At 38.6% G+C, this 27912-nt stretch overlaps 1 protein-coding gene across 1 annotated transcript in view; it reads right to left on the minus strand.

Annotated features, from left to right (window-relative positions):
• The window catches only part of Dip-C (dipeptidase C), a 444612-nt gene that overhangs the window by 356258 nt on the left and 60442 nt on the right, over nucleotides 1-27912 (minus strand). The gene's annotated exons all lie outside the window — the stretch shown is intronic.

A 27912-nucleotide genomic window follows, 5' to 3' on the forward strand; every position in this document is an offset into this window, starting at 1 on the left:
CCGTGCTGGCATGAAGGCCAGCTTAAAATAACAATAACAAATCTCCTCGTGCAGGATCATGCTAGTTTTAGATCACTCAGACCTTATCCACAAGGAAACAATCGCAATTCTGCGTTTCCTGGCGAGCCCTGTTTTGCAAAGCTTTATCTATCGTCGCTACGGGAAAAAGAGTTAAATTTAGACCCTATGCATACCCGCCTATTGACCACTTTGAATATTTATCTGTGCGTCTGCGTGTGTTTGTGAAGTAGGGTTCCTTCCCTTCAGCTCTCGGCTGCCTCCTCAAGTCACCTTTTCTTCCTTCATGGGAAAGTTCTTTTCCTCGGCCCCTCACTTGGCGTTCCTTTGGCTGAGAGGTACGTTCCCGTCCGGCTCCGCTTTCCATTAAAAATAAAAAAGTCCTCTCTCAAGGGGTAACAAGAACCATCGCTCTTGCGCAACTCCTACATTCTTTTGTTTCTCAAAAGCACACACACGATCTCCTGGGGGTATTCAATTACATACCCGAGATATTTTCATAAGTCAGTCAGGAATATAAATTTCACTCCTTAGATTGAAGTTAAACAAGCGCTGAAGTTTAATTCTCTCTCTCTCTCTCTCTCTCTCTCTCTCTCTCTCTCTCTCTCTCTCTCTCTCTCTCTCTCTCTCTCTCTGGGAAAGAAAGGAAGAGCCAAAAACAAAAGACGCGAGTGATTACTACTCGGTCAAAATAAATACTTGTACATACGATAATCCTAACCCCACCAAGGTGAAGCCATTCTCTCTCTCTCTCTCTCTCTCTCTCTCTCTCTCTCTCTCTCTCTCTCGTGGTGGAGAAAATGGTATTCTCTGGACCCTGGGGGGAGCGAAGTATGGCGAAAGGAGAGAAGGGTGCGGGAGAAGCGGGAGAAACAGAAAGAGCAGAAATGATCAAAGAACCCATATTTTCAACGACTTGCCCTAGTTAAATTAAGCTAGGGTTGAGACCGAAAAGGGTAGAGATATCGATGACAAATTACACAAAAAATAAAAGAAAAGATGCAGGATAAGACAACACAAATATGAGCTAGAAATAATTAGACTACTGGAGGATTATTTGAGATGACTTCAAAGAGGAAAAAAAACCACTTGAGAACTAAGGGGTTTCTCGGTATGCGCTCGACGGAAGGCAATGTTTGTGTGGAAGGCTCCGATTCTGTAAGACTCGAGTTGAGAGGAGGAAAAGAGAAGGCGGGGCCAGTATACATTATTTGTTTAGCAATGGTATTCTGTTGCATTTTCATACTGATATATGAAAATACAACAGGAAAAAACAACTTTATGCACTTAGCTGCATTACTTTCAAGCCCTGCTATTACATCATTTAATGTTTTCATTGCATTTCATAATATCTGCAACTGATTACCCCTCAAGGAACAGCTCTGATGATAAATTCTATGTCTGAATGCACAGCTACCTTGAAGACTGGCATTTTTATCCACAAGGATTCTTTTTGGAACTGTTTATTGTAGTCCAATCATTATGTTGTATATTTCTATTTTGCTTGAAGGTGCACTTCCCTTCTACAGATTATGTATTTATGCATACGAAAATTCTTAGAAATAATATATATGCATATTTATATTTATATGCCACACCTACATAAGCTTTGTATATGTACTCTTTGTAACATATCATCTGTCCTTATTTTACCAGTGAACAGGGGCACAGAAGAATTGCTCAAAATATATGGTTGCTTGCAAAATTCAAATAGTGTTTTATGGGCCTTTTATCTTTATACTATGCGGTTGTATTACAGTAAAAGACATTCATATATATATATATATATATATATATATATATATATATATATATATATATATATATATATATATATATATATATATATTCAATGTTCACTTACTACAAGCGAAAGCTGGGGAAAAAGCGTTACAGGGGAAAAATACATATTTATATCGTGTGCGTAAATCAAATAGCAATCACCACAGCAACACGGCAATACTTCCGTGTAACGCCTCTTCGTCTCGTCTCGTGGGAAAACTGTTCCTCTCAGACAATGCTGCCCAACAGCCTATCATGGCAAAGGATTTCTTTTTTCTTCTTCTCCTCTGCCCTGTGACTGAGGAAATTGCAGACAGCATGATGACAGAAACTTGTAACAACATCTTGCGTCACATGCCATCCTGTTCATCATCTACCTAACTATTTCTACGATGGAATTACTGGACACAAGGAATTAGAAAACACCAATTACTACCACAATAGTTCCAAACGATAACTTCACGTAGACTTAAACTCAAGCAGACACGTTAGGCGTTCGCTCTCGATCTCGAGCACACACACACACATACACAAACTATATATATATATATATATATATATATATATATATATATATATATATATGTATATATATATATATATATATATATATATATATATGTGTACACACACATGTGTATGTGTGTGTGTACACACACACACACACACATATATATACACACACATATATATATATATATATATATATATATATATATATAGTGTATATATATATATATATATACATATTATATATGTATGTATACACACACACACACGTGTGCACTAGTGGAAATGTGATAACAAAATCTACTTCAAAAACTTGAGAATCAGCATTAAGCATTCAAAAAATCGATCAATCGAAAACTTGTCCATCTTTGAATCCCCCAATTCTAGAAATCATTTGCAACTGTCACCTTTTAAAGTGCCTTAAAACTACAAAGCCATAACCTCTTCTTGCGCATCTGGCATCCCACTTGAAACCCCTATCTAATTGTAACGATTTTATTCAACAAATGAAGGTACAGCATTTATGGGTCGCAATCACAAAGGGAGGTGTTTTCTTAATATAATTTAAAAAGTGTTTTTGGTTTCTTATAGTCCATACCGATTTATATCCTCATTATTCATTAAAAATATGTTTATTTGATTTTGAATTAAAAATTTCATTTGGAAAAAATTTTATCAAATAAAATACATAAATAAATAGTTCAGATAAGCATCGTCCATACCCAGCATGCACTAAGTAGCAAATCCTTCGAACCTGTGAGATCCCTTAAATACCATAGTACTACCTGATCCACTGGCCGCGTTAAGGTATGCAACTGATAAAAAGTCTCGGTTGGTTTTCGTCACCTGAATACTTACACGATGCTCTTTTCTTTGGGATACAAGCTTTTGGACGCATTTATAGCTTCTACATATCTGTATGTATATCCGGTTATTTGTCACAATTAAAACCATATCATATCTAACTACAGTAGTCATTAATCCTTGATTACAGAGAAGAGCTCAAGGTTATGTTGAGAGACCAAAATACCAAAATCTGTTTCTGTTCTTTTGTAGCATTGAACCAGAAAGAAGGAAACGTGGTATCCATCTGCAAATAATTCTGCTTTAACATACTCTATATTGTATCATCTGGTTACTGGTTACAGTAAGCATTAAACTTTTTTTCTGTAAAGTGCAAACCATACTTTGTAACAGTCCCAATATTTCTCTTACATACCGACAACAGTTACATGAGAATATGAGCTAGTTTTCTTGAAACTATCAAATACAAAACGTGGATGAGGAGGAATTTAAATGTGATCATTGGAAAGTGCATGGTATGGAGTCAAGATCCCGGGCATGGTTTCCTTTTTTGGAGGGGAGGGGAGGGGATTCGAAGGAAATTTATTATATTTTTCTGGCTTAAATGAGGTATTTTGGGTTATTATTTAATCTGAACGCAAAACTACAATACGTCATTCGCTAGTAAGGCTGCAGTGTATCTGACAGTCCTCATTAAAATGGTAATAGTTACTGGATCAGAATTGTAAACTTCGTTAAAGGCACAAGAGACCGCTGCATCAGAGACGATTTGAGTAAAATAACTTGAAGTAACATTCTTTCCATAATACGCCGTTCTGAATATAGGACTAGACTGCAAATCTTCCAAGACATTAAAAAAATAATAATAATAAAACCGACTTTCATGTGTTGCTAGTCTACAAAGTTCAAACTCCATATAAAAATACCTTTATGCATATATAGTATTCCCAATATTACTAAAATTACTGAAATGACACTATATATATTTCCGATAAGTCGTTCCGGAAATGCCAACGGCAGCAGCTGAGGGGAATCCCGACAAATGGTGCTGGTGATCGCATGTCATCAAATCCTCTCAATTACATGTGACCGCACTTACTTAATATAACACATACTGATCAATTTCTTCCTCCACTATATATAGTCCAGCCCGTAGGGAGGTAGTGACGTCAGTGCACCTCATGCGGTCCACTGTAGGCATTATTTATGGTTCTTTGCTGCGTGCCTTCGGCCCCTAGCTGCAACCCTTTTGACCCTTTTACCGTAACTCCTTTCATCTATTTCTTCCATGTTACTTTCCACCCTCTCCTAACAATTGATTCATAGCGCAACTGCGAGGTTTTCCTCCTGTTACATCTTTCAAACTTTTTACTCTCAATTTCTGTTTCAGCGCTGAATGACCTCATAGGTCCCAGTGCATGGCCTTTGGCCTAAATTCTGTATTCGGTTCAATTCGACTCCACACTTCTCCCATTCTTTTTATTCCAAGTTCTATCATTGTCCTTTATCATCCAGTTAACAAGTTGGTTCTTTGTCCCACCCTCGCCGCCCCCCCCCAAACAAAATAACCTAATAAATAACTCAGGTTATTCTGGGAAGGACCTTTTTCTGACAAGTTTCTATTTTGTTCGTTTGTAGTATAGTAAAATGCAGACATATGGAACAAACACACCCACTTCATCAGTAACCAAGTTATCTGCTTTGAACTGAAAGATTTTTTTACCTACCCAACGTAAACAAAAGTGTGTTCACGTCTACATCAGTCTCGCTTGAGTATGACCAGCTCTTTGAAAACAGACTTTTCAAACACAAGCAAGCTGGAAATCACCTGTTTTAAAATTTTATTTTCACTAATAGGAATATAAATACGTTTACAATTACAAAAATGCTCTCTTCAACCTGAAGAAATACTGCAAAGGTTTTCGATTGTTTTGCTTCTATGAATGACGAGTGAATGTGCAAAAGCAACTAATAATTTCAACAGACATAAAAGTCAAAACGAATTACAGATACGGCGATAATGCAAACCTACGAAAGAAATCAAAACTCACTGACAATCTTACAGGTGCAAATAAAAAGAGAGGAGACGATCATTTTGATTCACTGAGACTTCTTCCACACCAATACACACACCCACACGTGTGTGTGTGTGTGTGTGTGTGTAGTGCAATCTAACTTTTCTATTTCAGTAACTCTGAATGTGTCTGGAATAATCAATTCATGTTCAGAAGTTTACTCTTTGTTTTAAGATCTGGAACAAGAGGGTCAACTAGTTTAGGAGCTGATACCATTTAATTCCAGAATATCCAATTCAGTGTTTTCCTTTGTATTCAGTTTTTAATCAATTAGCTGGCTCTGTTTGGATGACGCAGAATTTTATGGTCTCTGCGTTTCCAGAATCACTTAGCTTGCTTGCCTTAAAAAATCTGGAATTCTTTCTTCTGTACTTCTGAGGCCATTTAACTGTTTTTTAGGAATACCTTTGCCACCAGTTAGGAAAAGGGACCATTATAACACATCTGCATTACAGTAACTGAATTTCATTTGGCACCCAAAACCACAACTGGTCTCTTCTTTATATAAAAAAAACTGGGTTTTGAACCTAAAACCGTGTTTAGTACATGTAGGTAAACCAAATCCATGATGATGGCGATGCAATGAAGTGTGCAACTATCACAAATTATGCAAACAAACTAAAATTAAATCTGAATACTATTCCGAGAAGTTATAATCCCATTTTGCGAAAAAGTCACACTGTCGGTAATTTTCGAAAAGAGAGAGAGAGAGAGAGAGAGAGAGAGAGAGAGAGAGAGAGAGAGAGAGAGAGAGAGAGAGAGAGAGGCCTTTGGTTTCCATATTGACAAAGGCTTCGACACAAACAAACAAGCAAGGCCAGTAAAACAAAGAGCAAACAAACAAGCCAAATTGTATTATACTTTGCAGGAATAAAATAACATTCCACGAGACTGCAGCTGCCAATGCTATATCAACAGGCGCTGGCCGCGTTTCTTCCGTGTAAATGCAAATAATTCTCGGCAAAACAACGCCCTGAAAGCATGTGGACATATTCCCTCTCTTTTTGCACCTTCCTTTTTTCAATATTGATGGCAAACACATTTTAAATACAGCTCTACTGGCACACAATAGCACAGAGCTACTCATCAAAATACAGAACAATGTTACTGTGCATTTTGTCATTACAATTTCTTTATCACTGAATGCTCACCCAACAGATGCATAGCAATTAAGTTTCCGGTTGGAAAAACGCAAACCCAGAATAACCTAAAAATGCCATTCACACTTCGTTTCAGAATGATAATCAAACAAAGGCTGCAAACTGGGAATACAGCCCGGGTGTGTGTGTGTGTGTGTGTGTGTGTGTGTGTGTGTGTGTGTGTGTGCGGCCTCCATCACATAAAGTGGATGACAGTACTTCCATCTGTGGGACGAAATCAATACTCGAGGATGGAAGGCAGAGGTCCTATCTCTGCAGGTACTTTGTCCTTTTATGGTGCTCTGTGATCCAACCTAGGCATGAGCTGAGGGACGGATGCACAAAGGAATATATAACATACACACTGAACGTTTAATCATTATCTTGCCATAAATGGCACATCGAGAAAATGGAGAATGTGAAACCGAAACGTGTTTATGCTTTGAAGTGTGACATCGCATATCTGAGGACAAGAGAGGGGAGTTCATTCTTGACGGGGGGGTGGGAGGGGGGGCCATGAAGTAACGTACTCAAACTCATTCTCAAGTTTATCCATGGCGGCAACAGAATAGAGCGGGGGGGGGGGAATCTTCCTCTTAACATACCATGAGAAATATCAAGCAATTATACGTATGGTACAATAGCCGTAACTTTCATGAGCGCTGGTATCGACCTAGAATTAAAACAAATTAAAATGGCATATAAATTGATAAACAGCTTTTTTTTTTGTTTAAGCTGAAATAAATGAAACTTCGACTCTTTCCTATACATTTAAATTTAAAAAAAATTATCGAGATTAAAAATGATTATACGTCACGGAATAATAATAATCACTACATAATTTATGCTTGCAATCGTCACTGAATAGTGAACAGATTGTCAATACTTCACCACATTAAGTCAGCATTCTTACCGCTGGAATACAATTAAAGTTTTTACTACAATATATATGGTATGACTAAAAAACCTTTTTACTACAATATATATGGTAACGTTTTTACTACAATATATATGGTATGACTAAAATACGTTTTTACTACAATAGATGAGCAGTGACTAAAAAACATTTTTACTACAATATATATGGTATGACTAAAACCTTTTTACTACAATATATATGGTATGACTAAAAAAGTTTTTACTACAATATATATGGTATGACTAAAAAACGTTTTTACTACAATATATATGGTATGACTAAAAACGTTTTAAAAATATATGGTATGACTAAAAACGTTTTTACTACAATATATATGGTATGACTAAAAAACGTTTTTACTACAATATATATGGTATGACTAAAAAACGTTTTTACTACAATATATATGGTATGACTAAAAAACGTTTTTACTACAATATATATGGTATGACCAAAATCTCAATTTCTGAAGCAAAAAGAAAGGGGGTCTGACGTCATAGGAATCCACTATGCACCATAACAATAAGTGACTTCGGCTACATTTCATAATGTAAAAATTGTTCTTTGGAAAATTGATGTTACATCATATAATAAAAATGTTTTTTGAAAAATCTATGGATAAAAACTGTTGCTTGAAATAGAGTGAACATATATATATATATATATATATATATATATATATATATATATATATATATATATATATATATATATATATATATATATATATATATATATATATATATATATTTTTAAAGTGAATGTCTGTATGTTTGTCCATATGTTTGTGCTCTATAGAAATCCGAACCGCTTGACTGGCCTAGACGAAATTTGGCATGTAGCCATCATTTGACTCAACTTAGATAATAGAGTAGGTTTCAAACCCGTACCCCCTTCCCCATCTTTTCCCCTTCCCTTTGTAACATACGTGGTAACTTGTTGACCGATCTAGACAAAATTTGGCATGGTCATCATTTGACCCAACTTAGATAATAGGGTAGGTTTCAAACCTGTATCCCCTTCCCCATCCCCCTTCCCTTTGAAACTTATATTGTGAACCGTTTGACCAATCTAGACAAAATGTGACGCATGGCCATCATTTGACCCAACTTAGATAATAGGGTAGGTTTCAAACCTGTACCCCCTTCCCCTTCCCTTTGTAACTTATGTGGTAACTGTGTGACCAATCTACACAAAATTTGGCACTGGCCAAATTTGATCCAACTTAGATAATACGGTAGGTTTCAAACCCATACCCCCTTCCCCTTCCCCCATCCCCCTTCCTTTGTAACTTATGTGGTAACCACTTGACCGATCTACACAAAATTTGGCACATCCCATACACCCTTCCCCTTCCCCCTTCCCTTTGTAACTCATGTGGTAACCACTTGACCGATCTAGACACAATTTGGCACATGGCCATCATTTGACCCAACTTAGGTAACAGGGTAGTTTTCAAACCCGTACCCGGCCCTTCCCCTTTCCCTATCCCCATTCCCCCTTCCCTTTGTAACTTATGTGGTAACCACTAGACCAATCTAACCCACGTGGCCATCAATTGACCCAACTTAGATAACAGGGCACGTTTCTAAACTGTACCCCTTTCCCCTTCCCCATCCCATTTCTCCTTGTAACTTGTGGTAACTGTTTGACCGAGCTAGACAAACTGTGGCACATGACCATTATTGGACCCAACTTAGATAATAGGGTAGTTTTCAAACCCATACCCCCATCCCCTTCCCTCTTTCCCTGTCCCCATTCCCCCTTCCCCTTCCCTTTTCCCCATCACCATTCCCCTTGTGTGATAACCGCTTGACCAATCTAACCCACGTGGCCATCAATTGACACAACTTAGATAACAGGGTAGGTTTCAAACATGTACCCCCTTCCCCTTCCCTTCCCCATCCCATTTCCCTTTGTAACTTATGTGGTAGCTGCCTGACCGATCTAGACAAAATTTGGCACATGGCCATTATTTGACTCAACTTAGATAATAGGGTAGGTTTCAAACCTGTACCCACTTCCCCTTCCCCTTCCCCTTCCCCCTTCCCTTTGTAACTTATGTGATAACCGTTTGACCGTTGTGGCCATCATTTGACCCAACTTTGATAATAGGGCAGGGTAAAAGTAAGTATATCTTAGTTTAACCAGACCACTGAGCTGGTTAACAGCTCTCCTAGGGCTGGCCCAAAGGATTAGACTTATTTTACGTGGCTAAGAACCAACTGGTTACCTAGCAACGGGATCTACAGCTTATTGTGGAATCCAAACCACATTATGACAAGAAATGAATTTCTATCATCAGAAATAAATTCCTCTAATTCTCGGAGAGTTGAATGCTGGGCCAACAGCGTGCTACCCAAAAGCTCTACCCCCCCTCCAATGAAGAACTTATGGGGCAGGGTAGGTTTCAAACCCTTACCCCCTTACCCTTCCCCCATTGCCCTTCCCTTTGTAACTTTTGTGGTAAATAAACTCCATGGGTTTATTTATCATACCTCATTTCGTGTACTCGATACCATAGAAATATGTTACTGAAAATGCTTTTCTTCCCGGTGATCATTAGTTCTGTATCAAGGATTGTGTTTAGGTTTAGTGGGGATGTGTTTTGGTTTAGCAGGGCGTGTGTTTAGGTTTACTGGGGTGTTTGTTTGGGTTTAGCAGGGGTGTGTTTAGGTTTAGTGGGGTGTGTTTCGGTTTAGCAAGGGTGTGTTTGTTTAGCAGGGGTGTGTTTAGGTTCAGTGGGGGGTGTGTTTAGGTTTAGTGGGGTGTTTCAGATAAGTGGGGGTGTGTTTAGGTTTAGTGGGGATGTGTTTAGGTTTAGTGTGGGTGTTTCAGATAAGTGGGGGGTGTGTGTTTAGGTTTAGTGGGGTGTGTTTAGGTTTAACAGGGGGTGTGTTTAGATTTAGTGTGGGGTGTGTTTAGGTTTAGCAGGGGTGTGTTTAGGTTTGTGTGGGGTGTGTTTAGGTTTAGCAGGGGCTGTGCTTAGGTTTAGTGGGGGCATTTCAGTTAAGTTGGGGGTGTTTTTAGGTTTAATGAGAGGTAAATGGGACAGACACCATGTAATGTCTGGATAAAATGGACGTCACCACAGTAATACTTTGATAAAAGGGAAAAAGAGTACAGTAATACCTAGATAAGTGTGACAGTCTCCACAGTAATACCACTTGGATAGAAGGGACATTCAGCACAGTAATACCTGGGTAAATGGGACAGCCACCATAGTAATAGCTGGATATATGGGACAGTCACCACAGTAATACCTAGATAAAATGGACAGTCAGGACAGTAATACCATTATGAAGGGGACAGACAGAACAGCAATGCTTGGATAAATGGGACAGTCACCAAAGTAATATGTGGGGGACAGCCACCACCGTAATGTCTGAATAAAATGGACAGTCACCACAGTAAAACGTGGATAAAAGGGACAGTCAGCACAATAATACCTGGATAAAAGGGACAGGCAACACAGTAATACCTGGATAAATTGAACAGTCACCAAACTAATACATGGGTAAGTAGTACAGTCACCACACTAATACCTAGATAAATGGGACAGTCACCACAGTAATATCTGGATAAATGGGACAGTCACCGCACTCATACATGGGGAAAAATATATCTTAGTTTAACCAGACCACTGAGCTGATTAACAGCTCTCCTAGGGCTGGCCCGAAGGATTAGATTATTTTACGTGGCTAAGAACCAATGGGGAAATAGGACAGTCATAACAGAAATACCTGGATAAATGGGACAGTCACCACAGTAATGTCTGGATAAATGGGACACTCACCACACTAATACATGGGTAAATAGGACAGTCACCACATAAATACCTGGATAAATGGGACAGTCACCACAGCAATACATGGGTAAATGGGACAGTCACCACAGAATACCTGGATAAATGGGACAGTCACCACAGTAATATCTGGATAAATAAGACAGTCATCACAGTAATATTTGGATAAAAGGGACAGTAACCACAGTAATACCTTTATAAATGGGACAGTCACCACAGTAATATTTGGATAAAAGGGAGAGTCACCACTGTAATACCTGGATAAATGGGACAGTTACCACAGTTATATCTGGGTAAGTGGGACAGTCACCACACTAATACATAGGTAAACAGGACAGTCACCACACTAATACCTGGATAAATGGGACAGTCACCACAGTAATGTCTGGATAAAAGGGAAAGTTACTGCAGTCATTTCTGGATAAAAGGGACAGACAGCGCAGTAACACCTGGATAAATGGGACAGTCACCACAGTAATATCTGGATAAAAGAGACAGTCACCACCGTAATACATGGGTAAATGGGATAGTCAGCACAGTAATACCTGGATAAATGGGCCAGTCACCAAAGTAATATCTTGATAAAAGGGACAGTCAGCACAGTAGTAATTGGATAAAACGGAGTCACCACAGTAATACCTGGATAAAGTTACTGCAGTCATTTCTGGATAAAAGGGACAGACAGCGCAGTAATACCTGGATAAAGGGACAGTCACCACAGTAATATTTGGATAAAAGGGACAGTCAGCACAGTAACACCTGCATAAAAGTGACAGTCAGTACAGTAATACCTGGATAAACTGGACGTTAGTACAATATTGCCTAGATAAAAGAAACAGCCACATCAGTAATATAAGGATAAATGGGACACTCACTACAGTAATATCTGGATAAATGGGACAGTTACCACAGTAATAGTCTGAGTCTTCCCGGGGCACCGACGGGTGGTTCAGCTATTATATATATATATATATATATATATATATATATATATATATATATATATATATATATATATATATATATATATATATATAGTATATATTCATGTAAATATATACATAAATATACACATATATGTAAATAAATATATATATATATATATATATATATAGTATATATTCATGTAAATATATACATAAATATACACATATATGTAAATAAATATAAATATATATATATGTATGTATATATATATATATATACACTGAATATATGTGTGATATATATATATATATATATATATATATATATATATATATATATATATATATGTATATATAAATATATATATGTGTATGTATGTATGTATGTACAGTATGTATGTGAATGAGTGGGCAGGTTACTTCAAGAAATAATATTCAGTCTAAGAGCATTTTGACTAAAGCAATCACTTACGGAGATTATCAGCATACTGAGTTGTAGAACTATATGTTTGTAAGGAAGTTGTCATTTCATATGTCTATTCAAGTAATGGGAGTTTCTGTGTATGAGTAACTTGGGTTCTGCCGCTCCACAATTCCCTGCTGCGAGCATGAAGCTGTTGAAGCTTGTGACTTTATCCCATTCTGAAGTAGTATAACATTCTTGTTGGAGAGAGAGAGAGAGAGAGAGAGAGAGAGAGAGAGAGAGAAATCTGAGGGAGCGATGACTGGAAAAGGTTGTTAAATACGGGCCCTCGGGCTAAGAACCTTGTGAAGAGGTAGACACTAGCCAACCTTGTGGCTTTTACTTCCCAAACAACCTGCAATTGGCATAAATGAACTTTAGTCAAAATGCACCTAGACTGAATATTATTTCTTGAAGCCAACTGCCCACTCATTCACATACATACATACACATATACATATATATATATATATATATATATATATATATATATATATATATATATATATATATATATTATGTATATATACGTTCAGAGGTCTGGTTAAACAAATCATTTATAACTAACTATGTATATATACACATGTATATATATATTGTACATATAAATTATGTAATTATGTATATATATAATATATTTATATATATACATATATTTATATATATTATATATATATATTCTATGTATATATAAATATATGTATATACATATATAAATATATAGATTTGTTAGATTTGATGTTTGTTCTCTTTTTACTAAAGTCCCTACAGATTCTATTTTAGAGTATCTTCGTAATAAACTAATCCATCATGAATTACCTCTACCTGTGAGTCATATTGTTTCACTCACTAGGTTGTGCATTTGTGACTGCAAGTTTATAGTCAATGGTGAATTTTACCAACAAATATTTGGTATGGCATTGGGCAACCCTTTATCCCCACTCCTCTCAAACTTGTATACGGAATTTTTTGAAAAACGATATTTACCTAATATCATTTATACTCTTATAAAGTGGTATAGATATGTTGACGATATTTTAACTGTTTTGCCTGCTGGTATTGATGTAAATGATTGACTCTCTAATTTGAATAACCAGGTACCATCCATTAAATTTGCTTTAGAATTAGAAAAAGACAATTGCCTCCCTTTCTTATATGTTTAAATACATAGAAAACCATTTCAATCCAAATTCAGTATTTATAGGAAACCAGCCAACAGAGAGAGAGAGAGAGAGAGAGAGAGAGAGAGAGAGAGAGAGAGAGAGTATGTCTACAAAGACAACTGGTTCATTTACTGATTTCGCCCTAGACATAAAGGGTGCTATAGCTATTATCAGAAATAATAATATTTCCTTCGCGAATCTTAAATTCTGCGGAAATTCTACAAGGCAGCCCGAATGCCGACGACAACCAGACGTGTACCCTTCGTGAACATACTTACGGACACTTGCGCGAATGAAATACTTGAGGACATTCCAGCACATGTGGTGTGGATGCGACGCAGGTAGGGTGCAAGGGACAGGGCACTGTCAGTTGGGAGGGGGTAGAGATACAAGGTAATAGATCAGTTATTTAGAGTACTATGTCATCTTCGCAGTGTTCCCCCAGTGGCTGACTGCATGTTCATGTAGCTTCCTTGCACAAAAAATGTATATATCTATATCACAAAGCTTTCTACAAGTGATGGCTATATCTTGAATACATACTCAAGTTATAATGTACACGGCTACTACAATATCCGTAAAAGCTCCTTAAGAAAACTATGATGAATGTCACGTGGTATTGTAAAAATATATTATATAATTACAAAAAAATATTACTAAACATACCACACACATATATATATGTGTTTATATGTACACATGTATGTATATATATATGTATATATATATATATATATATATATATATATATATATATATATATATATATTTATATATATATATGTGTATATATAGATAGAGAGAGAGAGAGAGAGAGAGAGAGAGAGAGAGAGAGAGAGAGAGAGAGAGAGAGACTTGAATTATGCACCACTTTCATTTCCCTTTTGCACGTTCATTCTTATGCCGTAACCCTACATAACGCAATGACCTTTGGATCAACCAACTAAAACGTTGCGTTGGAAGTGATATGTTAATACTTTTCTCCATATAATGAAAAAATTGTCAATGGCACAATGTGAAAATATAATCCCCTGCATGGTTAATACTGTTGTCATTATCCAAAATTTACAAATTTGTATCCTAACATTATCGAACATGACACAGCGCAAGGAGTAAAAGTACTTTTCCGCTTTTCTGTTCTCCAGCGTTTAATAATTCAGGAAAACTGAACAGAGGGGAAAGCATAACACACTTATGAACCGGAGCAAAATAGAATCAGCGTCCGAGAAGTCAAAAATGCCATTTCGACAAGAAACGCCAACTACTTCCTTCCATTTGCATACGGGATCCAAATCACAGAGACGCCTCCAACCAGAAAGTGGGACCCTAAATCGAATCAACAACATCCACGTCCTTATGGAAGCGGATATAAACCACTTCCCTCTTCTTACCCGCCGACGCAATATCGCCTACGCGCGCGCACGGAAACTTCTTCCTCGTAGAATCGTATCAGACCGAAGTGCCTCAAGAGGAAGATGCAATAAAAGGTGAATATTCATTCAGCTCTCGACAGTTTCCTATTTTTACCCGTGACAGATAACAATGGATTGTGAGGCTTAAATTAGATCGGCAGCTGATGACAGCCTCAGGAAATATGATTTACGATGGCTTCTCTATCAGACTTGCGTTCCTTTTATGTTGACAGAGTTCATCTCAGTGCAAAAGCTGAAGGGTCACAGCGGTTGCCATGAGTGCAGGTATCTGTGAAACTCTGCACTTAAGGTATGGAGCTCAGTTGATTAAAAGTTACTTAAGTTTATGTACTTTTTTATAGCAGTTGTAAATTTACGTACGATATTAATTACTATCACACAAAGATACATATATATACATATATATATATATATATATATATATATATATATATATATATATATATATATATATATATATATATATACTTAAAAATCACAACAGATGCATGTGACTTCAGTGTATAAGCGAATCCCACGGGAAAATGACAGGCAGAAGTTCAGTACCAAGCGCTTTCACGTTTATTAACACATCGTCTGGGCACAAATGAGACGCAGATGAAAAGATGGTTACAAAGTAAACAAAAAGAACAAGAGTACCAGATGGTCAACTGTCAAAGGGTGATAAACAGAAAGATAATCCAGGATAATCAGGGACCATTTATTCACAAACTAAAACCGTAGACCTAACTGCAAGATACGAAAGTTTAGCCAAACAAAATCCAAAAATATGTATAAAACTGAATACCAGATGGTTAATTGCCAAGGGTAATAAACAAAAGGGTAATCCAGGAAAATCCGGGATCACGCGGTCACAAACTAAAACCAAATACTTAACCATAAGAGATACGGCATCTTACCCATTCAAATTGCAGAAGCATGTATAAAAAACTGAATACTAATTTTGCTTATATTTATCAACAACTTTTTTAATTATGAAGGCATCAAGTTTAAACAAAACCAAGACTTAAATTTAGAACACTCATTATTTGACTTGATAAAACAAGATTCAATGATATTCCTTTTAAATGTGTCGTTGCACGGGACTAAAGATCTTGCTTCACTCCAGTTAATAGGATGATCTAAATCTCTCATATGTACGAATAATACATTCGATATTTGGCCAGTTCTCACAGAATATTGGTGTTGTTTGATTCGTTGTGAAAGTGATTTTCCAGTTTGTCCATAATATATTTTATCGCACTTTTTACAAGGAATTTCATAGATGCAGCCAGAAACATCTTTAGGAGAATTTTTTATTAGTATGTATACATATATATATATATATATATATATATATATATATATATATATATATATATATATATATATATGCCTTGGATCCAGAATATTAGTTGTTGTTGGTTCTCATTAAGTCTTCTTTGGAGGAACAAGGCAGGCAAATGCCCATCTCCGCCCTGCTTGCAACCACAATAGTCGCCGCCTATCCACGAGATACGTAATCCATTGTTTAGGACAACAGAAGAACAACAGGATCTACCAAACTGGCCTAATAGTGCAGCAGATTGCTGTAAAAATCGTTCAGATAGTGAAACAAGCATGAAATTTGGCACAAACATTCCTAAGACTACGGGCTCTTAGAAAAGGGAACTTGTGGCCACCTGAAAATCCAAGATGGCGGCTATTTTTCAAAATGGCCGCCATCTATGTTGAGATTCACTGGTTTGGGAGCATCTATTGGATGGAATATGCCAGTTTTTTTTTTTTTAAACCTCGACTTTTAGGTTATAAAAATGTTCCATACCACACATTTTATTGAAAACCCTTACTAAATGAATTGTAACCAAGATGGCGTACAAAATGGTTGCCATAAAAGTTTTTTTTTCTATCCACAGCGCTAGCAGACATAGAGACCAACTGTTTTTATTTAATGGTATATTCATGTGATCAGACAGTTTAACTAATATGCTATTTTCAACTGAAATAGTAATGGTATGGTCACATACAACATTGTGTCTAAGACTGTAACCATAAAAAGAAAAGAAGAGAAATACGGACTAAACGCAACCAATCTATGTATAGATCTCTCAACCTACACCTTTGAAAAATTCGAGGATAAGAAGGTAGGCATAGCATGACACGTTGGATGCTCAAGCCAGATTATCTACTGAAGAGAGGGCAATATTTATCTAGACTTTTCACATTTGCAAGTGCACAGAGCTGTGCAGGGAAGACCCAGCTTGTAGCACTTGCACCTTTCCCGACAGCCTGCTTTGCATCCACATTTGGTAAGCTGTTGGCAACTCTTGGCTAAGGGCGAGTTGGTTGTCCAGAGGACTTGCCATGCTTCACCAGACTTTTGCCATCCCCACTCAGCAGGGTTCTCTGGCTGTGGCTGACACTGGGTGGCCTGCCCCACACACAACCAGCCTGGTAACGCAGCACGCTTGGTGTGTTGGACAGAGCTCCCTGGTTGGTGGAATGGCCTCATATGCCCTTTGTTTTCTGGCAAACATATCAAGTCTAGCCTCATCCACAGTGCCAGCAGTGCTGGATCTTTCATACATAAGTATGACAAACCTCTCCAGGACCTTCAGGTCACTCTCTTCCACTCTGAGAGGGTAGTGACTCAGTTTGGAGAACACAGTGGAGGCCTCTGGAAAGATGTTCCATGTCTGCCAGGCGGTCTTCTTGCCCTTGCTCCGGAAGGCTGACACTGTATCACAGCCTGTGAAGCATGGAAGAAGAGCATGCCATTCACCTTCTCCTGGCCCAGAGTTGCACAGGTCATGCACAGCAATCCAGCGCAGGCTCTGGCCTTGGCCAAATGCCACCCATAGCTTTTTCTAGCCCTAGATTGTGGAGAGTGGAGAAAGCACTGACTGCAATGACAAGAAAATCTGTGTCATTTGCTTTAACCAGTGATGGTCTTGGCTCCATGTTCTGTGGCATATTTGGCATGGAGAAAGATGCTAAGGTGTCAGCTTCCTCATGAGAGCACTTTTCCAGTCCCTGAAGACTAGCCTCATGAGTGCTGAGGACAGCAGACCCTTTCGTGGCAATGACAACATTTGTGGCAGACATCTGGGCAACTTTGTCTGCCAGGAACTGGAACAACTCTGTCTTGTTGGCATCGTGTCTCCAGGAAATTGCGCCAGTTGGATGGAATTGTGTTCTTGTTCTGTCACCTTGCGCCTTCCTCCTTGACCACGTTGGAGCCTGGTCTCAGCTTTGAGGCTGGATGTATTGTATACATCAAATACAAGATGTGATGATGTGTACTTGCTGCTATAGGATTGTATCACAGGCAAGAAGTCGCTTAAAGTGCATAGCCCTCAAAGGTCTTTCCTTTCTTTGGTGGCAGGCATGGACCAAAGCTGATCCATCTACAATGAGGACATCAGTCTTGGTTCTTTGTCTTCTAGTGTAACATGACTCTCCAGGACCGAGGTCAGCTGAGACTTCTGACATGTGTACAGCCACCACCCTCACTAAGGGAAGCTGGGAATGTTTGATTCTCGTGCTGGAAGAATTCCTGCAGATCACATTCACGGCTCTGACCCAGGATATAAATAGCTTTGAGACAAAGCTGGCAATCCTCCTTCAGAAGTTTCTGCTTTGACTGTTCTACAGGAGCAGCTTCTTGCCTGAAGAAGTCAGTTCTGTTCTTCTTTTATCGGCTCATAGAAGGAGACTGCATTGTTTGCCAAAGAGTCTGAAAACTTCTGAAATTTAGTGCGGCCTCTGTCAAGGTGTGTCTGCAGAAGTTCTGCTGAGCTGGGGTGGGCAATGTCTTTGTTGTCAATGGAATACAGATCCTGGCTCTCTTCCTGAAAAGGACTTCCCAAGTGTTGAAAGCCAATGACAGCTTGCTGACAGGCTCCAAGAATGTCTTCTGCGACATGAGGTGTTTGTTCATGGTGTGTTGTCTGCTCATTAGACTCCTTACTTTGAACCTCTGTTTCGTATGCAGACACCAAGTGGATGATCTCTGGGCCAGCCACCATCCATCTTCTGAGTGCTGACGGATCTTCAGTCAGCCCAATGGCTCCGCCATCAGCCTTTATAAAGGCATTGGTCTGCTCATGAGCTTGGTCAAGAGCCATTGCTGAGAACTGGCGACTGGTCTTGTGCACAACAAAGTTGCCAGCCTTGAACTCCTTGTGCAACTCTGGGTGTGAACTCTAGGGTAAGCATGTCCCTGAGGTGAATAGGCAGCCAACGAGCATAGTTTGTATTATTGTTGGAAAAGAAGTAGGGTATCAGCTCATGCAATGCCTGGCAGTAGAGGACAAAATTGGCCTCACGGAAGGACCTGATCAGTAGGAATATCACAAGTTCCATAGACAACACCATGTGCCAGAAGTGGAACTGTGGACTCTGCTGTCTTCGACAGGTCACACCACTCCTCAAACTCTAATGCCTGCTCATTGTTGTTTGCTTTCTCAGCACAGTAGTCAGTGTATGCTGTCCTCAGGAGTTTGTACAAACTAGAGGCTGTAACCTGGTGCATCTGCCGTGTCCTGGTTACACTTGCAGCTGACAGGAAGGATTCTGCAGTTCCAGATGAAGCAACTCCTGCCCCACCAGAGCTCCTGTCCAACCACTGCCATGAAGAAGAGTACCAAGAGATGTCATTGCTGCCATCTCAATGTGCAGACCACCAAACATTACCAGATACTTGTCTTCGCCATACTGATCAGGCCACTGCCACTGCACCTGCTTTGCTATGGCATAGATTGGCTGATCAGCTGTGATTATGGGTATCTGGCCAGGGTTCAGAAAATCAGTGACATCCTGCACTTTCTGCATCACGTGTTTGATCGTAGCAACAGAATGAGCCTGATCACGCAGGAGAGGAAGCAATGAAGTTATGGTTACTTCAAATTCTGGGCTTCTCTTCATTTAAGCGTGATGAGCTGACCACGCCAGATTCACTGCATCATCTATTTCCTGGGTGACTATGACCTTGTCTAGCCACTGATACTCCAGTGCAAGCTGTGGCCCCAAGATATCTGTGGGTGGCTTTGGTATTGCAGTGTTTGGTCTGCACAGGGTTCTTTGTTTGAAAGGAAGCTGGTGAGATGTTTGTGAATGTGTCCGCAATTCAGGCACCGACCTCACTTTCTCAGGTGCAAACTTTAGTTGCTGTCTTTCCTGTCCAGTGTTCTCCTTGGTGGGGTGCTGAAATATGGAGATGCTAGTTCCATGGAAGGAGGTAGTGGCAGTAGTTGCAGATGGGTTGTGGTCGATGTTGTCCATCACTGCAGTGGTGAACAACCCTTTCGCAGTACTGGGGACAGACCACACCCTCCTCCACATATTTGCTAACTGTGGCATCTCCTAACTGTGCAGAGACCTCCAGTACTCTGTCATAAGAGATACTGAGGCCATACTGATGCAGCATTTCAACCAGGTTTTCTTCCTGGTTTTGGCATAGACTGAGAGTCCCATGTAGACTGGGAATGGTGTTTCTCTGTCTTTGGAGTGTCTATGAGTTGTTGCTCCCTCTTTGTATCGGGAGTAGCAGTTGAACTGCATGAGCTGTGCAATGGCCTGGTCTGACTTTGATGCTCCAAATCGTAACTGTGACTTGATGTCAGCCCCATGCTCAACCATCCCTACAAACTGGAGCAGGAGAGGAGGCACAGAATTTCGTACACAAGCCTCAGAAAATGTGCCATCAAACCGTGACTGATGATCAAGTATAGACTTTCTGAGAATATTTGCTGCTTTAGCAATGATAACTGCCTCTGAAAGATCAGATGATTGAGCAAGTGCTTTTCCCACATCCTTTTGAAATGCAAGTAATACATCTCTGCCAGATTTATGAGCCTCAAGTTCTGGAATTTCTGCCAGAAGTTTGTCTTTGAGTCTCGTGGAATTTACTTTTGGTGACTCTACACCTAATTGTTCCAGACGTTGTTGGTAGAGGTGGCAAATATCTGCCAGCCGAAATGTGACTGGATCATCTGAACAAAGGTTGTTTTCAACAATGTATGTCATCAGTTCTGACAGAACTAGTGGATACACATCTGATTCTGACTCAGTGCTACCTTGGTCTTTCTCAAGGCTCCTCAGGTAGGACCTTTTTCTGTTGTAGAGGGCACAAAGACAGGCATGGTGATAATTTAAACTCCTGTGCAATGACATCCCCACCAGTCAACATTTTAGCAAGGAGCTTGCCATCACTAAGTATCTCTGCACATTCACGCAATTTCAAGTCAAGGCATTTAGTACTAGCCTGTCTGAGATCAGATGCAGGTGCCACTTTCTCACAGAAAATGCAAACTTCATTGTCATGACTGGTTAACCAAATCGCAGTTTTGCAAGTGACTAGTCTCAGTGTTGCTGGTCTGGTCATTGGATTGTCGCTTTTTGCACGGTCCAGTTTAGTGTTGTTAAACAACAATGTAGAGTTCACATGGTATTTTGCTGCATTTTTCCTGAGAGTGGCCTCTATGCCATCACCTTCATCCAGCCTTGCTGGATCCATTATCAGTGGCATTTCATTAATTTCACTGAACATGGGAATGTTCCTTGCCAGCATTGTGTACCCATCATGGTCTAGGACATGATGACTTGGAGGTGATGTCAAGTGCTCACCTTTTTTGTCCTTCTGACAAAGACAACACAAACTCCAGTTTGTTTTTCTACTGCTCAATATTGATTGGCATCACATTCTGCCATGATTTCACATCTTTGATTAAGGCCGAGGGGTTATCCTTTTACCACCTTAAACAAAGCACACATTCCTGAAGATGGGATTCAACTAGGTTCGGTCCCCAACACCTAGCCCGATCATTCATCCAGTGCCATTTAAGTCCCGTGGTGATCTGTACACCATCCGGGTAAGTACATGAACCATCATGTACAGCCCCCATACCCTTGCTTGGGTTTCGGCTCTCGCTGGCACATCCTGTCTATTCAGGTGCTATCTAACTATAGCTGGTCTGGGGCTGTTAGAAAGCATTTGGGACACTAAACTAAACTATACTACAACTACTAGTCTAAGACTACAGGATTAGTAAAGCTGGATTAGCTGGCACTGAACCCCATGCTGAGTTACACAGCAGTGATGTCACCAGTGTGCCCTGGTTGTGTGCAGACATACACTCTTTTACATTTATTAATTTTCCTTCAAAATTGATGAGTTATTCGAAAGAGATGGCCTCATTAGGATCTAAAACCACAGAAACCAAGATCCATGCTTAAAACGATAATTGTTGAACGGGCATTATTTCTCATTATAATTATTGTTTCTACCTTTTCTTGGCAGCCATATAGCCCCCATATTTAAAGGTAAACTGTACTGGGAAGCTACAGAAACATAATATTCACAAGAAATAGTATGGAAGAGCTTTTTTACCATATTGCTAGAAGCAAATACATGCCATTCTAGTGAAAAATTAGCCAAAATCTGTCAAATAAAACTGGAAAACGCCATCTTGGAATTTGGCCGCCATATTAAAATTTTTGCTTTGGGCTCATTAAGTCTTCTTTTCTGATAGAGGGAACTTTAAAGAGCACTTGTGCAAAATTTCATGCTTGTTTCACTATCTGAACGATTGTTTATGAAATATGCAATTATCTGCTGCACTATAAGAATGTCAGTTCACTTCTTGATAAATTCGGGACCTTTCGCTTGCTGGGAAAGCCAAAGCACGAGAAAATGGAAGGCATCCTTTTACTTTGTGCGTGCGTGCGTGCGCGCAAGCTTACTAACCGCTTTGATCCCAGACTGCTTCAGGGCCTCAAGATAGGTACTTGATTTAAGCACGCGCTTGTGCACCTTCTATGAATTCTTGCTGCAATAATACAGCTAGCCCAATGGCCACACTGTCCAAAATTTGACTTGATAGTCATATCCAAAACCCTAGCGTATAAAACGCAGCAGCTTTGTTTAAGCCATAGAGCAACAACGTAACACCTACCACAACCAGAGCTGCAAAAACACAAGTTGCTGACAGAGAACGCCCTCCCCAATTCAGCCTTCAACTACCTCAGCGAGGGGACGGTAGGGACCTACAAATCATTCTAAAGCTACTGGTTGGCAACTGAGTCAAAGAAAACGTTCCTATTCCGTAACATCCAAAACTGAAATTGCCTCCAATTTCAATTTCCGCTTCCACTGTCTTGCTACTTCCAGTAGCGCTTCGGGGCTCGATTCTACCATTGGAGTTTTGGCTGTCTGTATAAGAGTATTATTGCTGTCACTTATTTTGTGCCTTCCGTTGTCGTAATCCGATTAGTACTTCAACTTTTATCATTGCTTTTATTCTCAACTGTAAAGTACTCACACAATTTTAGAAATTTATAAACATTACACATGAAATATTATGAGCAGTGTAATCGGCTATCAAATACGAGAAACATTTTACGACTGTCGAGAAAATCTGAACATAGACAAATACTCATATATATATATATATATATATATATATATATATATATATATATATATATATATATATATATATATATATATATATATATATATATATATATATATATATATATATATATATATATTCACCATATTTTTCCCCTTTGAGGGAGTGATGCCAAACGCTGCTAACGTTCCAATTCTTACCAAGACTTGTGGTTACTATAGCTCCATTCCCTTTCTTAACCTTTGCTGTGACCAACTAAGTCGTCTCACTACCTGTTCCCTACTTTACTGTTTAGGCCAACAGAGGCGCAACCCAAGGTCTTCAATGGCGCATACCCACCTGACCCTCTTCCCCAGGATGCGAACCTGAGTTCTATAACTTGTTAGGTGACACTGCGACCACTTGTACCATTCACAGCTCGATCGATTGGAGAGTGGCCGGCTGGGATCGAACCAAGGAACTTACGAACGCGGGTCCCAAACCCCCAAAAATACGATAGTTGACACATCTAGAGAAGAGCTGCAGTGAAGTAAAACTTCCGAAACCATAGCCTATGGCTCAAAATGTTCTAGTTTTAAATCTATATTTCTATTTAATAAAGCGTAATGTGCAAGCGTTTGCTGTCGTCCAACCAGGGCCAGCCCTCCCTTCGCACAGAACAAAGTGCGAGATTTGCCACGTCGACTCATTCTTGTGTTACCATTATTTTGGACGGCACGGGTAAACCGTTACGGAAATATTTGACATTGTTAATTAAAAATCAATTGGGAAATATTCTCCACTGGCTATAAAACACATTTTCACGTTAATATTCTTGTTAACTCTATATTTATTAATTCTGAAATCGAAGGGAGCCCGTTTACTTAAAACCTCAGTCACCCAGGTTTTAATGAAACTTGGTAGAAAACACCGTTAAGACTTCAACAAACAAACTAGTCATTTTTACATGTTTCTGTTCTATTTACGTTTTAACGTCAACCAACTGATTGAAAGTTGTAAACATGAGAGTATAAATGAAGAAAAGTTACCTTCTCTGTAAGTTGTGTAGGACGGTTGGGATAAGGCTGTTCTCGTCGCTGGCCTCAATAATATTTGGCAAAACTTCAAACTTAACCGAACAGTTCAGATCAGGAGAAAACCCTCAACTTTCATCAAATGTGTTGATGTGCAGTCATCAAATGACTTTCCAACGATGATGAAACAAAAAATAATATTAATCTCTCTCTCTCTCTCTCTCTCTCTCTCTCTCTCTCTCTCTCTCTCTCTCTAAGCCTTTGGTGATACTGATTAAAAAAAAAAGCAAATCAATAAATTCACTTCACTTTCAATCTCTCTCCCTCTCTCAAACACACGGACACACACATTCCTTTCCCCTTCTGCCCTATTCAAACGACAGCCACCCTTCACAGCCCTTTCCTTCTCTCTCTCTCTCTCTCTCTCTCTCTCTCTCTCTCTCTCTCTCTCTCTCTCTCTCTCTCTCTCCTCGGCCCCATAATCCAACAAATGACTTTCTACGATACTAAAAGGCGCTATAAAAGATTCTTTGATCGATGGCATCAGAGATCAGAAAGGGGAAAGTAAATCCAATCTTCCTGCCTTGTCCGAGCTCCCAGCCAGAGAGAAAAGACAGTGGGATTTCGGGAGATGAGAAGGAAAGAGGCCGATTCCTGTTAGGCGGAACACAGAAGGACCAAACTTCTCAAGTTGAGAGTAAATTTCACGTGATTCTCGATATAAAAGCCATCAGTTGCATGATTTTTCTGGTGATAACCTAACAAAAATATGTGTGTGTCAAGTATAGGAATATTTGCACGAGAGCCAGCCAAGATGATTCACGTAAAATCTATGTCAAAAGAACAAAAAGGTTTTAGTTTTCAATCAGGTTTACAAAATCAGCATAATCATATCGAAAGCTCGAAATATACCATGTAGCCTTACACTTTAAATATATCAGTCCTTTGAAAAGGTGTCTTTACCTTGACACAAAATAGCACCCCAAGACCACTTTTAATCGAAATGAACATCGCAAATATAAAGAGACGTTTATCCATGAGGCGAGACAGCAAAAGTAATATGTCTGAGAGTCAAATGAAAAGGCAGAGTAAATGAACTCTTGAGAGAACTCGAACCCTCTTGCAATTCCACTGCGCGCCTTCCGAACTTCCTGCAATGACGCTGTCACTTGTGTTGACCCAAGAAAGGTAAATATCCCCCACTTTGATTAGTTCGCTAAGGAAAAGCTTCGAGAAGCCCCACTCACTGATGATGATGCCAAGGGGATTCAGGAAGAGCCTTAAGACTTTCCTTGAAGTCTTACAGGGATTGTTACGACTTTTAATGGGATTTTAAAGACGCTCTATTCCCATGTTATTTTTTTTTTTTTTTTTGGGGGTTCTTCAATGGTGTCTCAGTTACCTTTGTTTGGTATTTATTTTTTTATTCCTGATAATTTGAGAGCTTTAATCACTAAAACTACGTATCTTTAAAAATCTTCCTCGTTCTCTCATTTACCACGTGGATTAACGAAACAATTTTATCGCCATTTTCAAGGGAAATAATAGTTAAAACATATCACGGCAAGAAGCAATTTCGATTATTGATATTGTTTAAGGGCAAAAGATTGATAGTTTTTTAATGCTTCAAAAACATTTTATGAGAAAAATGTTTCCCCCTAAAATGCACTCAGTGTACTACTACTACTACTACTAATAATAATAATAATAATAATTAAGTCTTTCTTCTCTAGATCGAGAACGGGATATGCTGTATATCAGGTCCACAATAATATTCAATGGTATTCTTGTTAATTTTATAAAAAAAAGTTACAAAAGGTTGCAAAAGCTTTCGAACCCTGGCCTGGGTTCATCTTCAGTCGAACTAAAAATTATTGGCATAATAAGTAAATATGTTAGATCCGGTTTCAAGTGTGGAACCAGTGGACCTGATATACAGCAATAATAATAATAATAATAATAATAATAATAATAATAATAATAATAATAATAATAATAATAATAATAATAATAATAATAATAATACATCTTCATTAGTACCAGTGAAAGTAACTCACTGCTAAAAATTTGAACACATACCTAAAATCATGGTGCCATGCCCTATAGTTCCTCTCACAACAGCAGCTATAAATTTTCTCTGTCCTTTGAAGCACATTTATTTTCTTGCTACAGTATAAATGTTTACCTTCTCGATTAAATTCGCACCAAACTTCCACAACACCACAGATAAGTAAACTGTCATCAAATGGAATAATTACAAGATGGTTTCTTTTTTTTTTTAAATAAACTTGAATACTTTCCAGCAAATTTTCTTTTCCTGTGAACTGGATTTGAGAAGAACTGGCAAACTGTATTTATATGATAGAGTATTCTCGGGTCGTGCAATTTTTTTTTTATTACATGCTTTTTTTTCCAGAAGTTTTAGGCAGTCAAATGTACTCCTAATTTAGACTTTTAAACTACTGTCCATCTGAAGTGGAAGTTTTTAGGCGATAGGACTGTTTGCACCCAACACTTACAAACAGTCAGTTATAAAATCTGTACCCGTGTAGACTTTACACAAGGGTTGGGCTTTGTGCCGATTTTGTTCTTTGCACTGAATCAGTAGCCGTTGCTCGTGTCATTAAAAAAATTCATATTTCAAGTTTTCATCCCTCTAAGGGGAAGAAGAACGTCACTTTTGAAAACACAAAACTGTTAAATTTTTTATGAACTCTTCAGTAAGATTATTCTATTACGTTAATTCTAACACTTAGATCCTCAATACATTTAGTAGAAAATATGCAGGGGGTAGAACACTAAGTGAATATCCAATAATTTTCTGAGAATTATACAAATATAAAGTAGAACTTGGCTTTTAAGAATAAAAACAGTTGAAATTTTAGCTAACCTTTATTTTCTTATGAGCATTACGAAAAGTCGTTTCTTGCTATTTCACAGGATAACCTTCAACAGTCAAACTTTTAGGAATGGTTTAAGTCCAACCCTCCCTTTTCCTTTCCAATCAGCAAACATTATGAAAAACGCATCGTTGATTAGTCATCCGTCATGAGAACAACACCAACGCAGCAGCAGCAGCCCTGATGAAAGGCTTTCAAAAATATCACGGTAAATCTCACTTAAGCCAATACAAGCCCAAAGGACGAAATTGTTTACCAAACGGACTGGTGACGTCAAATCACACTTGTTGCATTGACAAAGTGTGACGCCACAATTTCTTTTGTGACGTAATTTCTGTTGATCAGAGAAATCGATGCGCAACAGGATCAAAGCGAAAGGATTTTAGCCTGAAATATAGTAGGAAAAGACCTGTGATCAAACGGCGAATCGACGTCACAAATGTCCCTCAGAGAGAGAAAACAAACATTCTAAATGACAGCAAACATAAAGGGCATTGTGCGTGTTGAAGAAACGCTTTATGATGGTTACAAGTCACTGCAAAATAAAAATTATTTTGTCAATTCTATTA

This window comes from Macrobrachium rosenbergii, chromosome 12, assembly GCF_040412425.1.
Source record: "Macrobrachium rosenbergii isolate ZJJX-2024 chromosome 12, ASM4041242v1, whole genome shotgun sequence".
NCBI lineage: Eukaryota > Metazoa > Arthropoda > Malacostraca > Decapoda > Palaemonidae > Macrobrachium > Macrobrachium rosenbergii.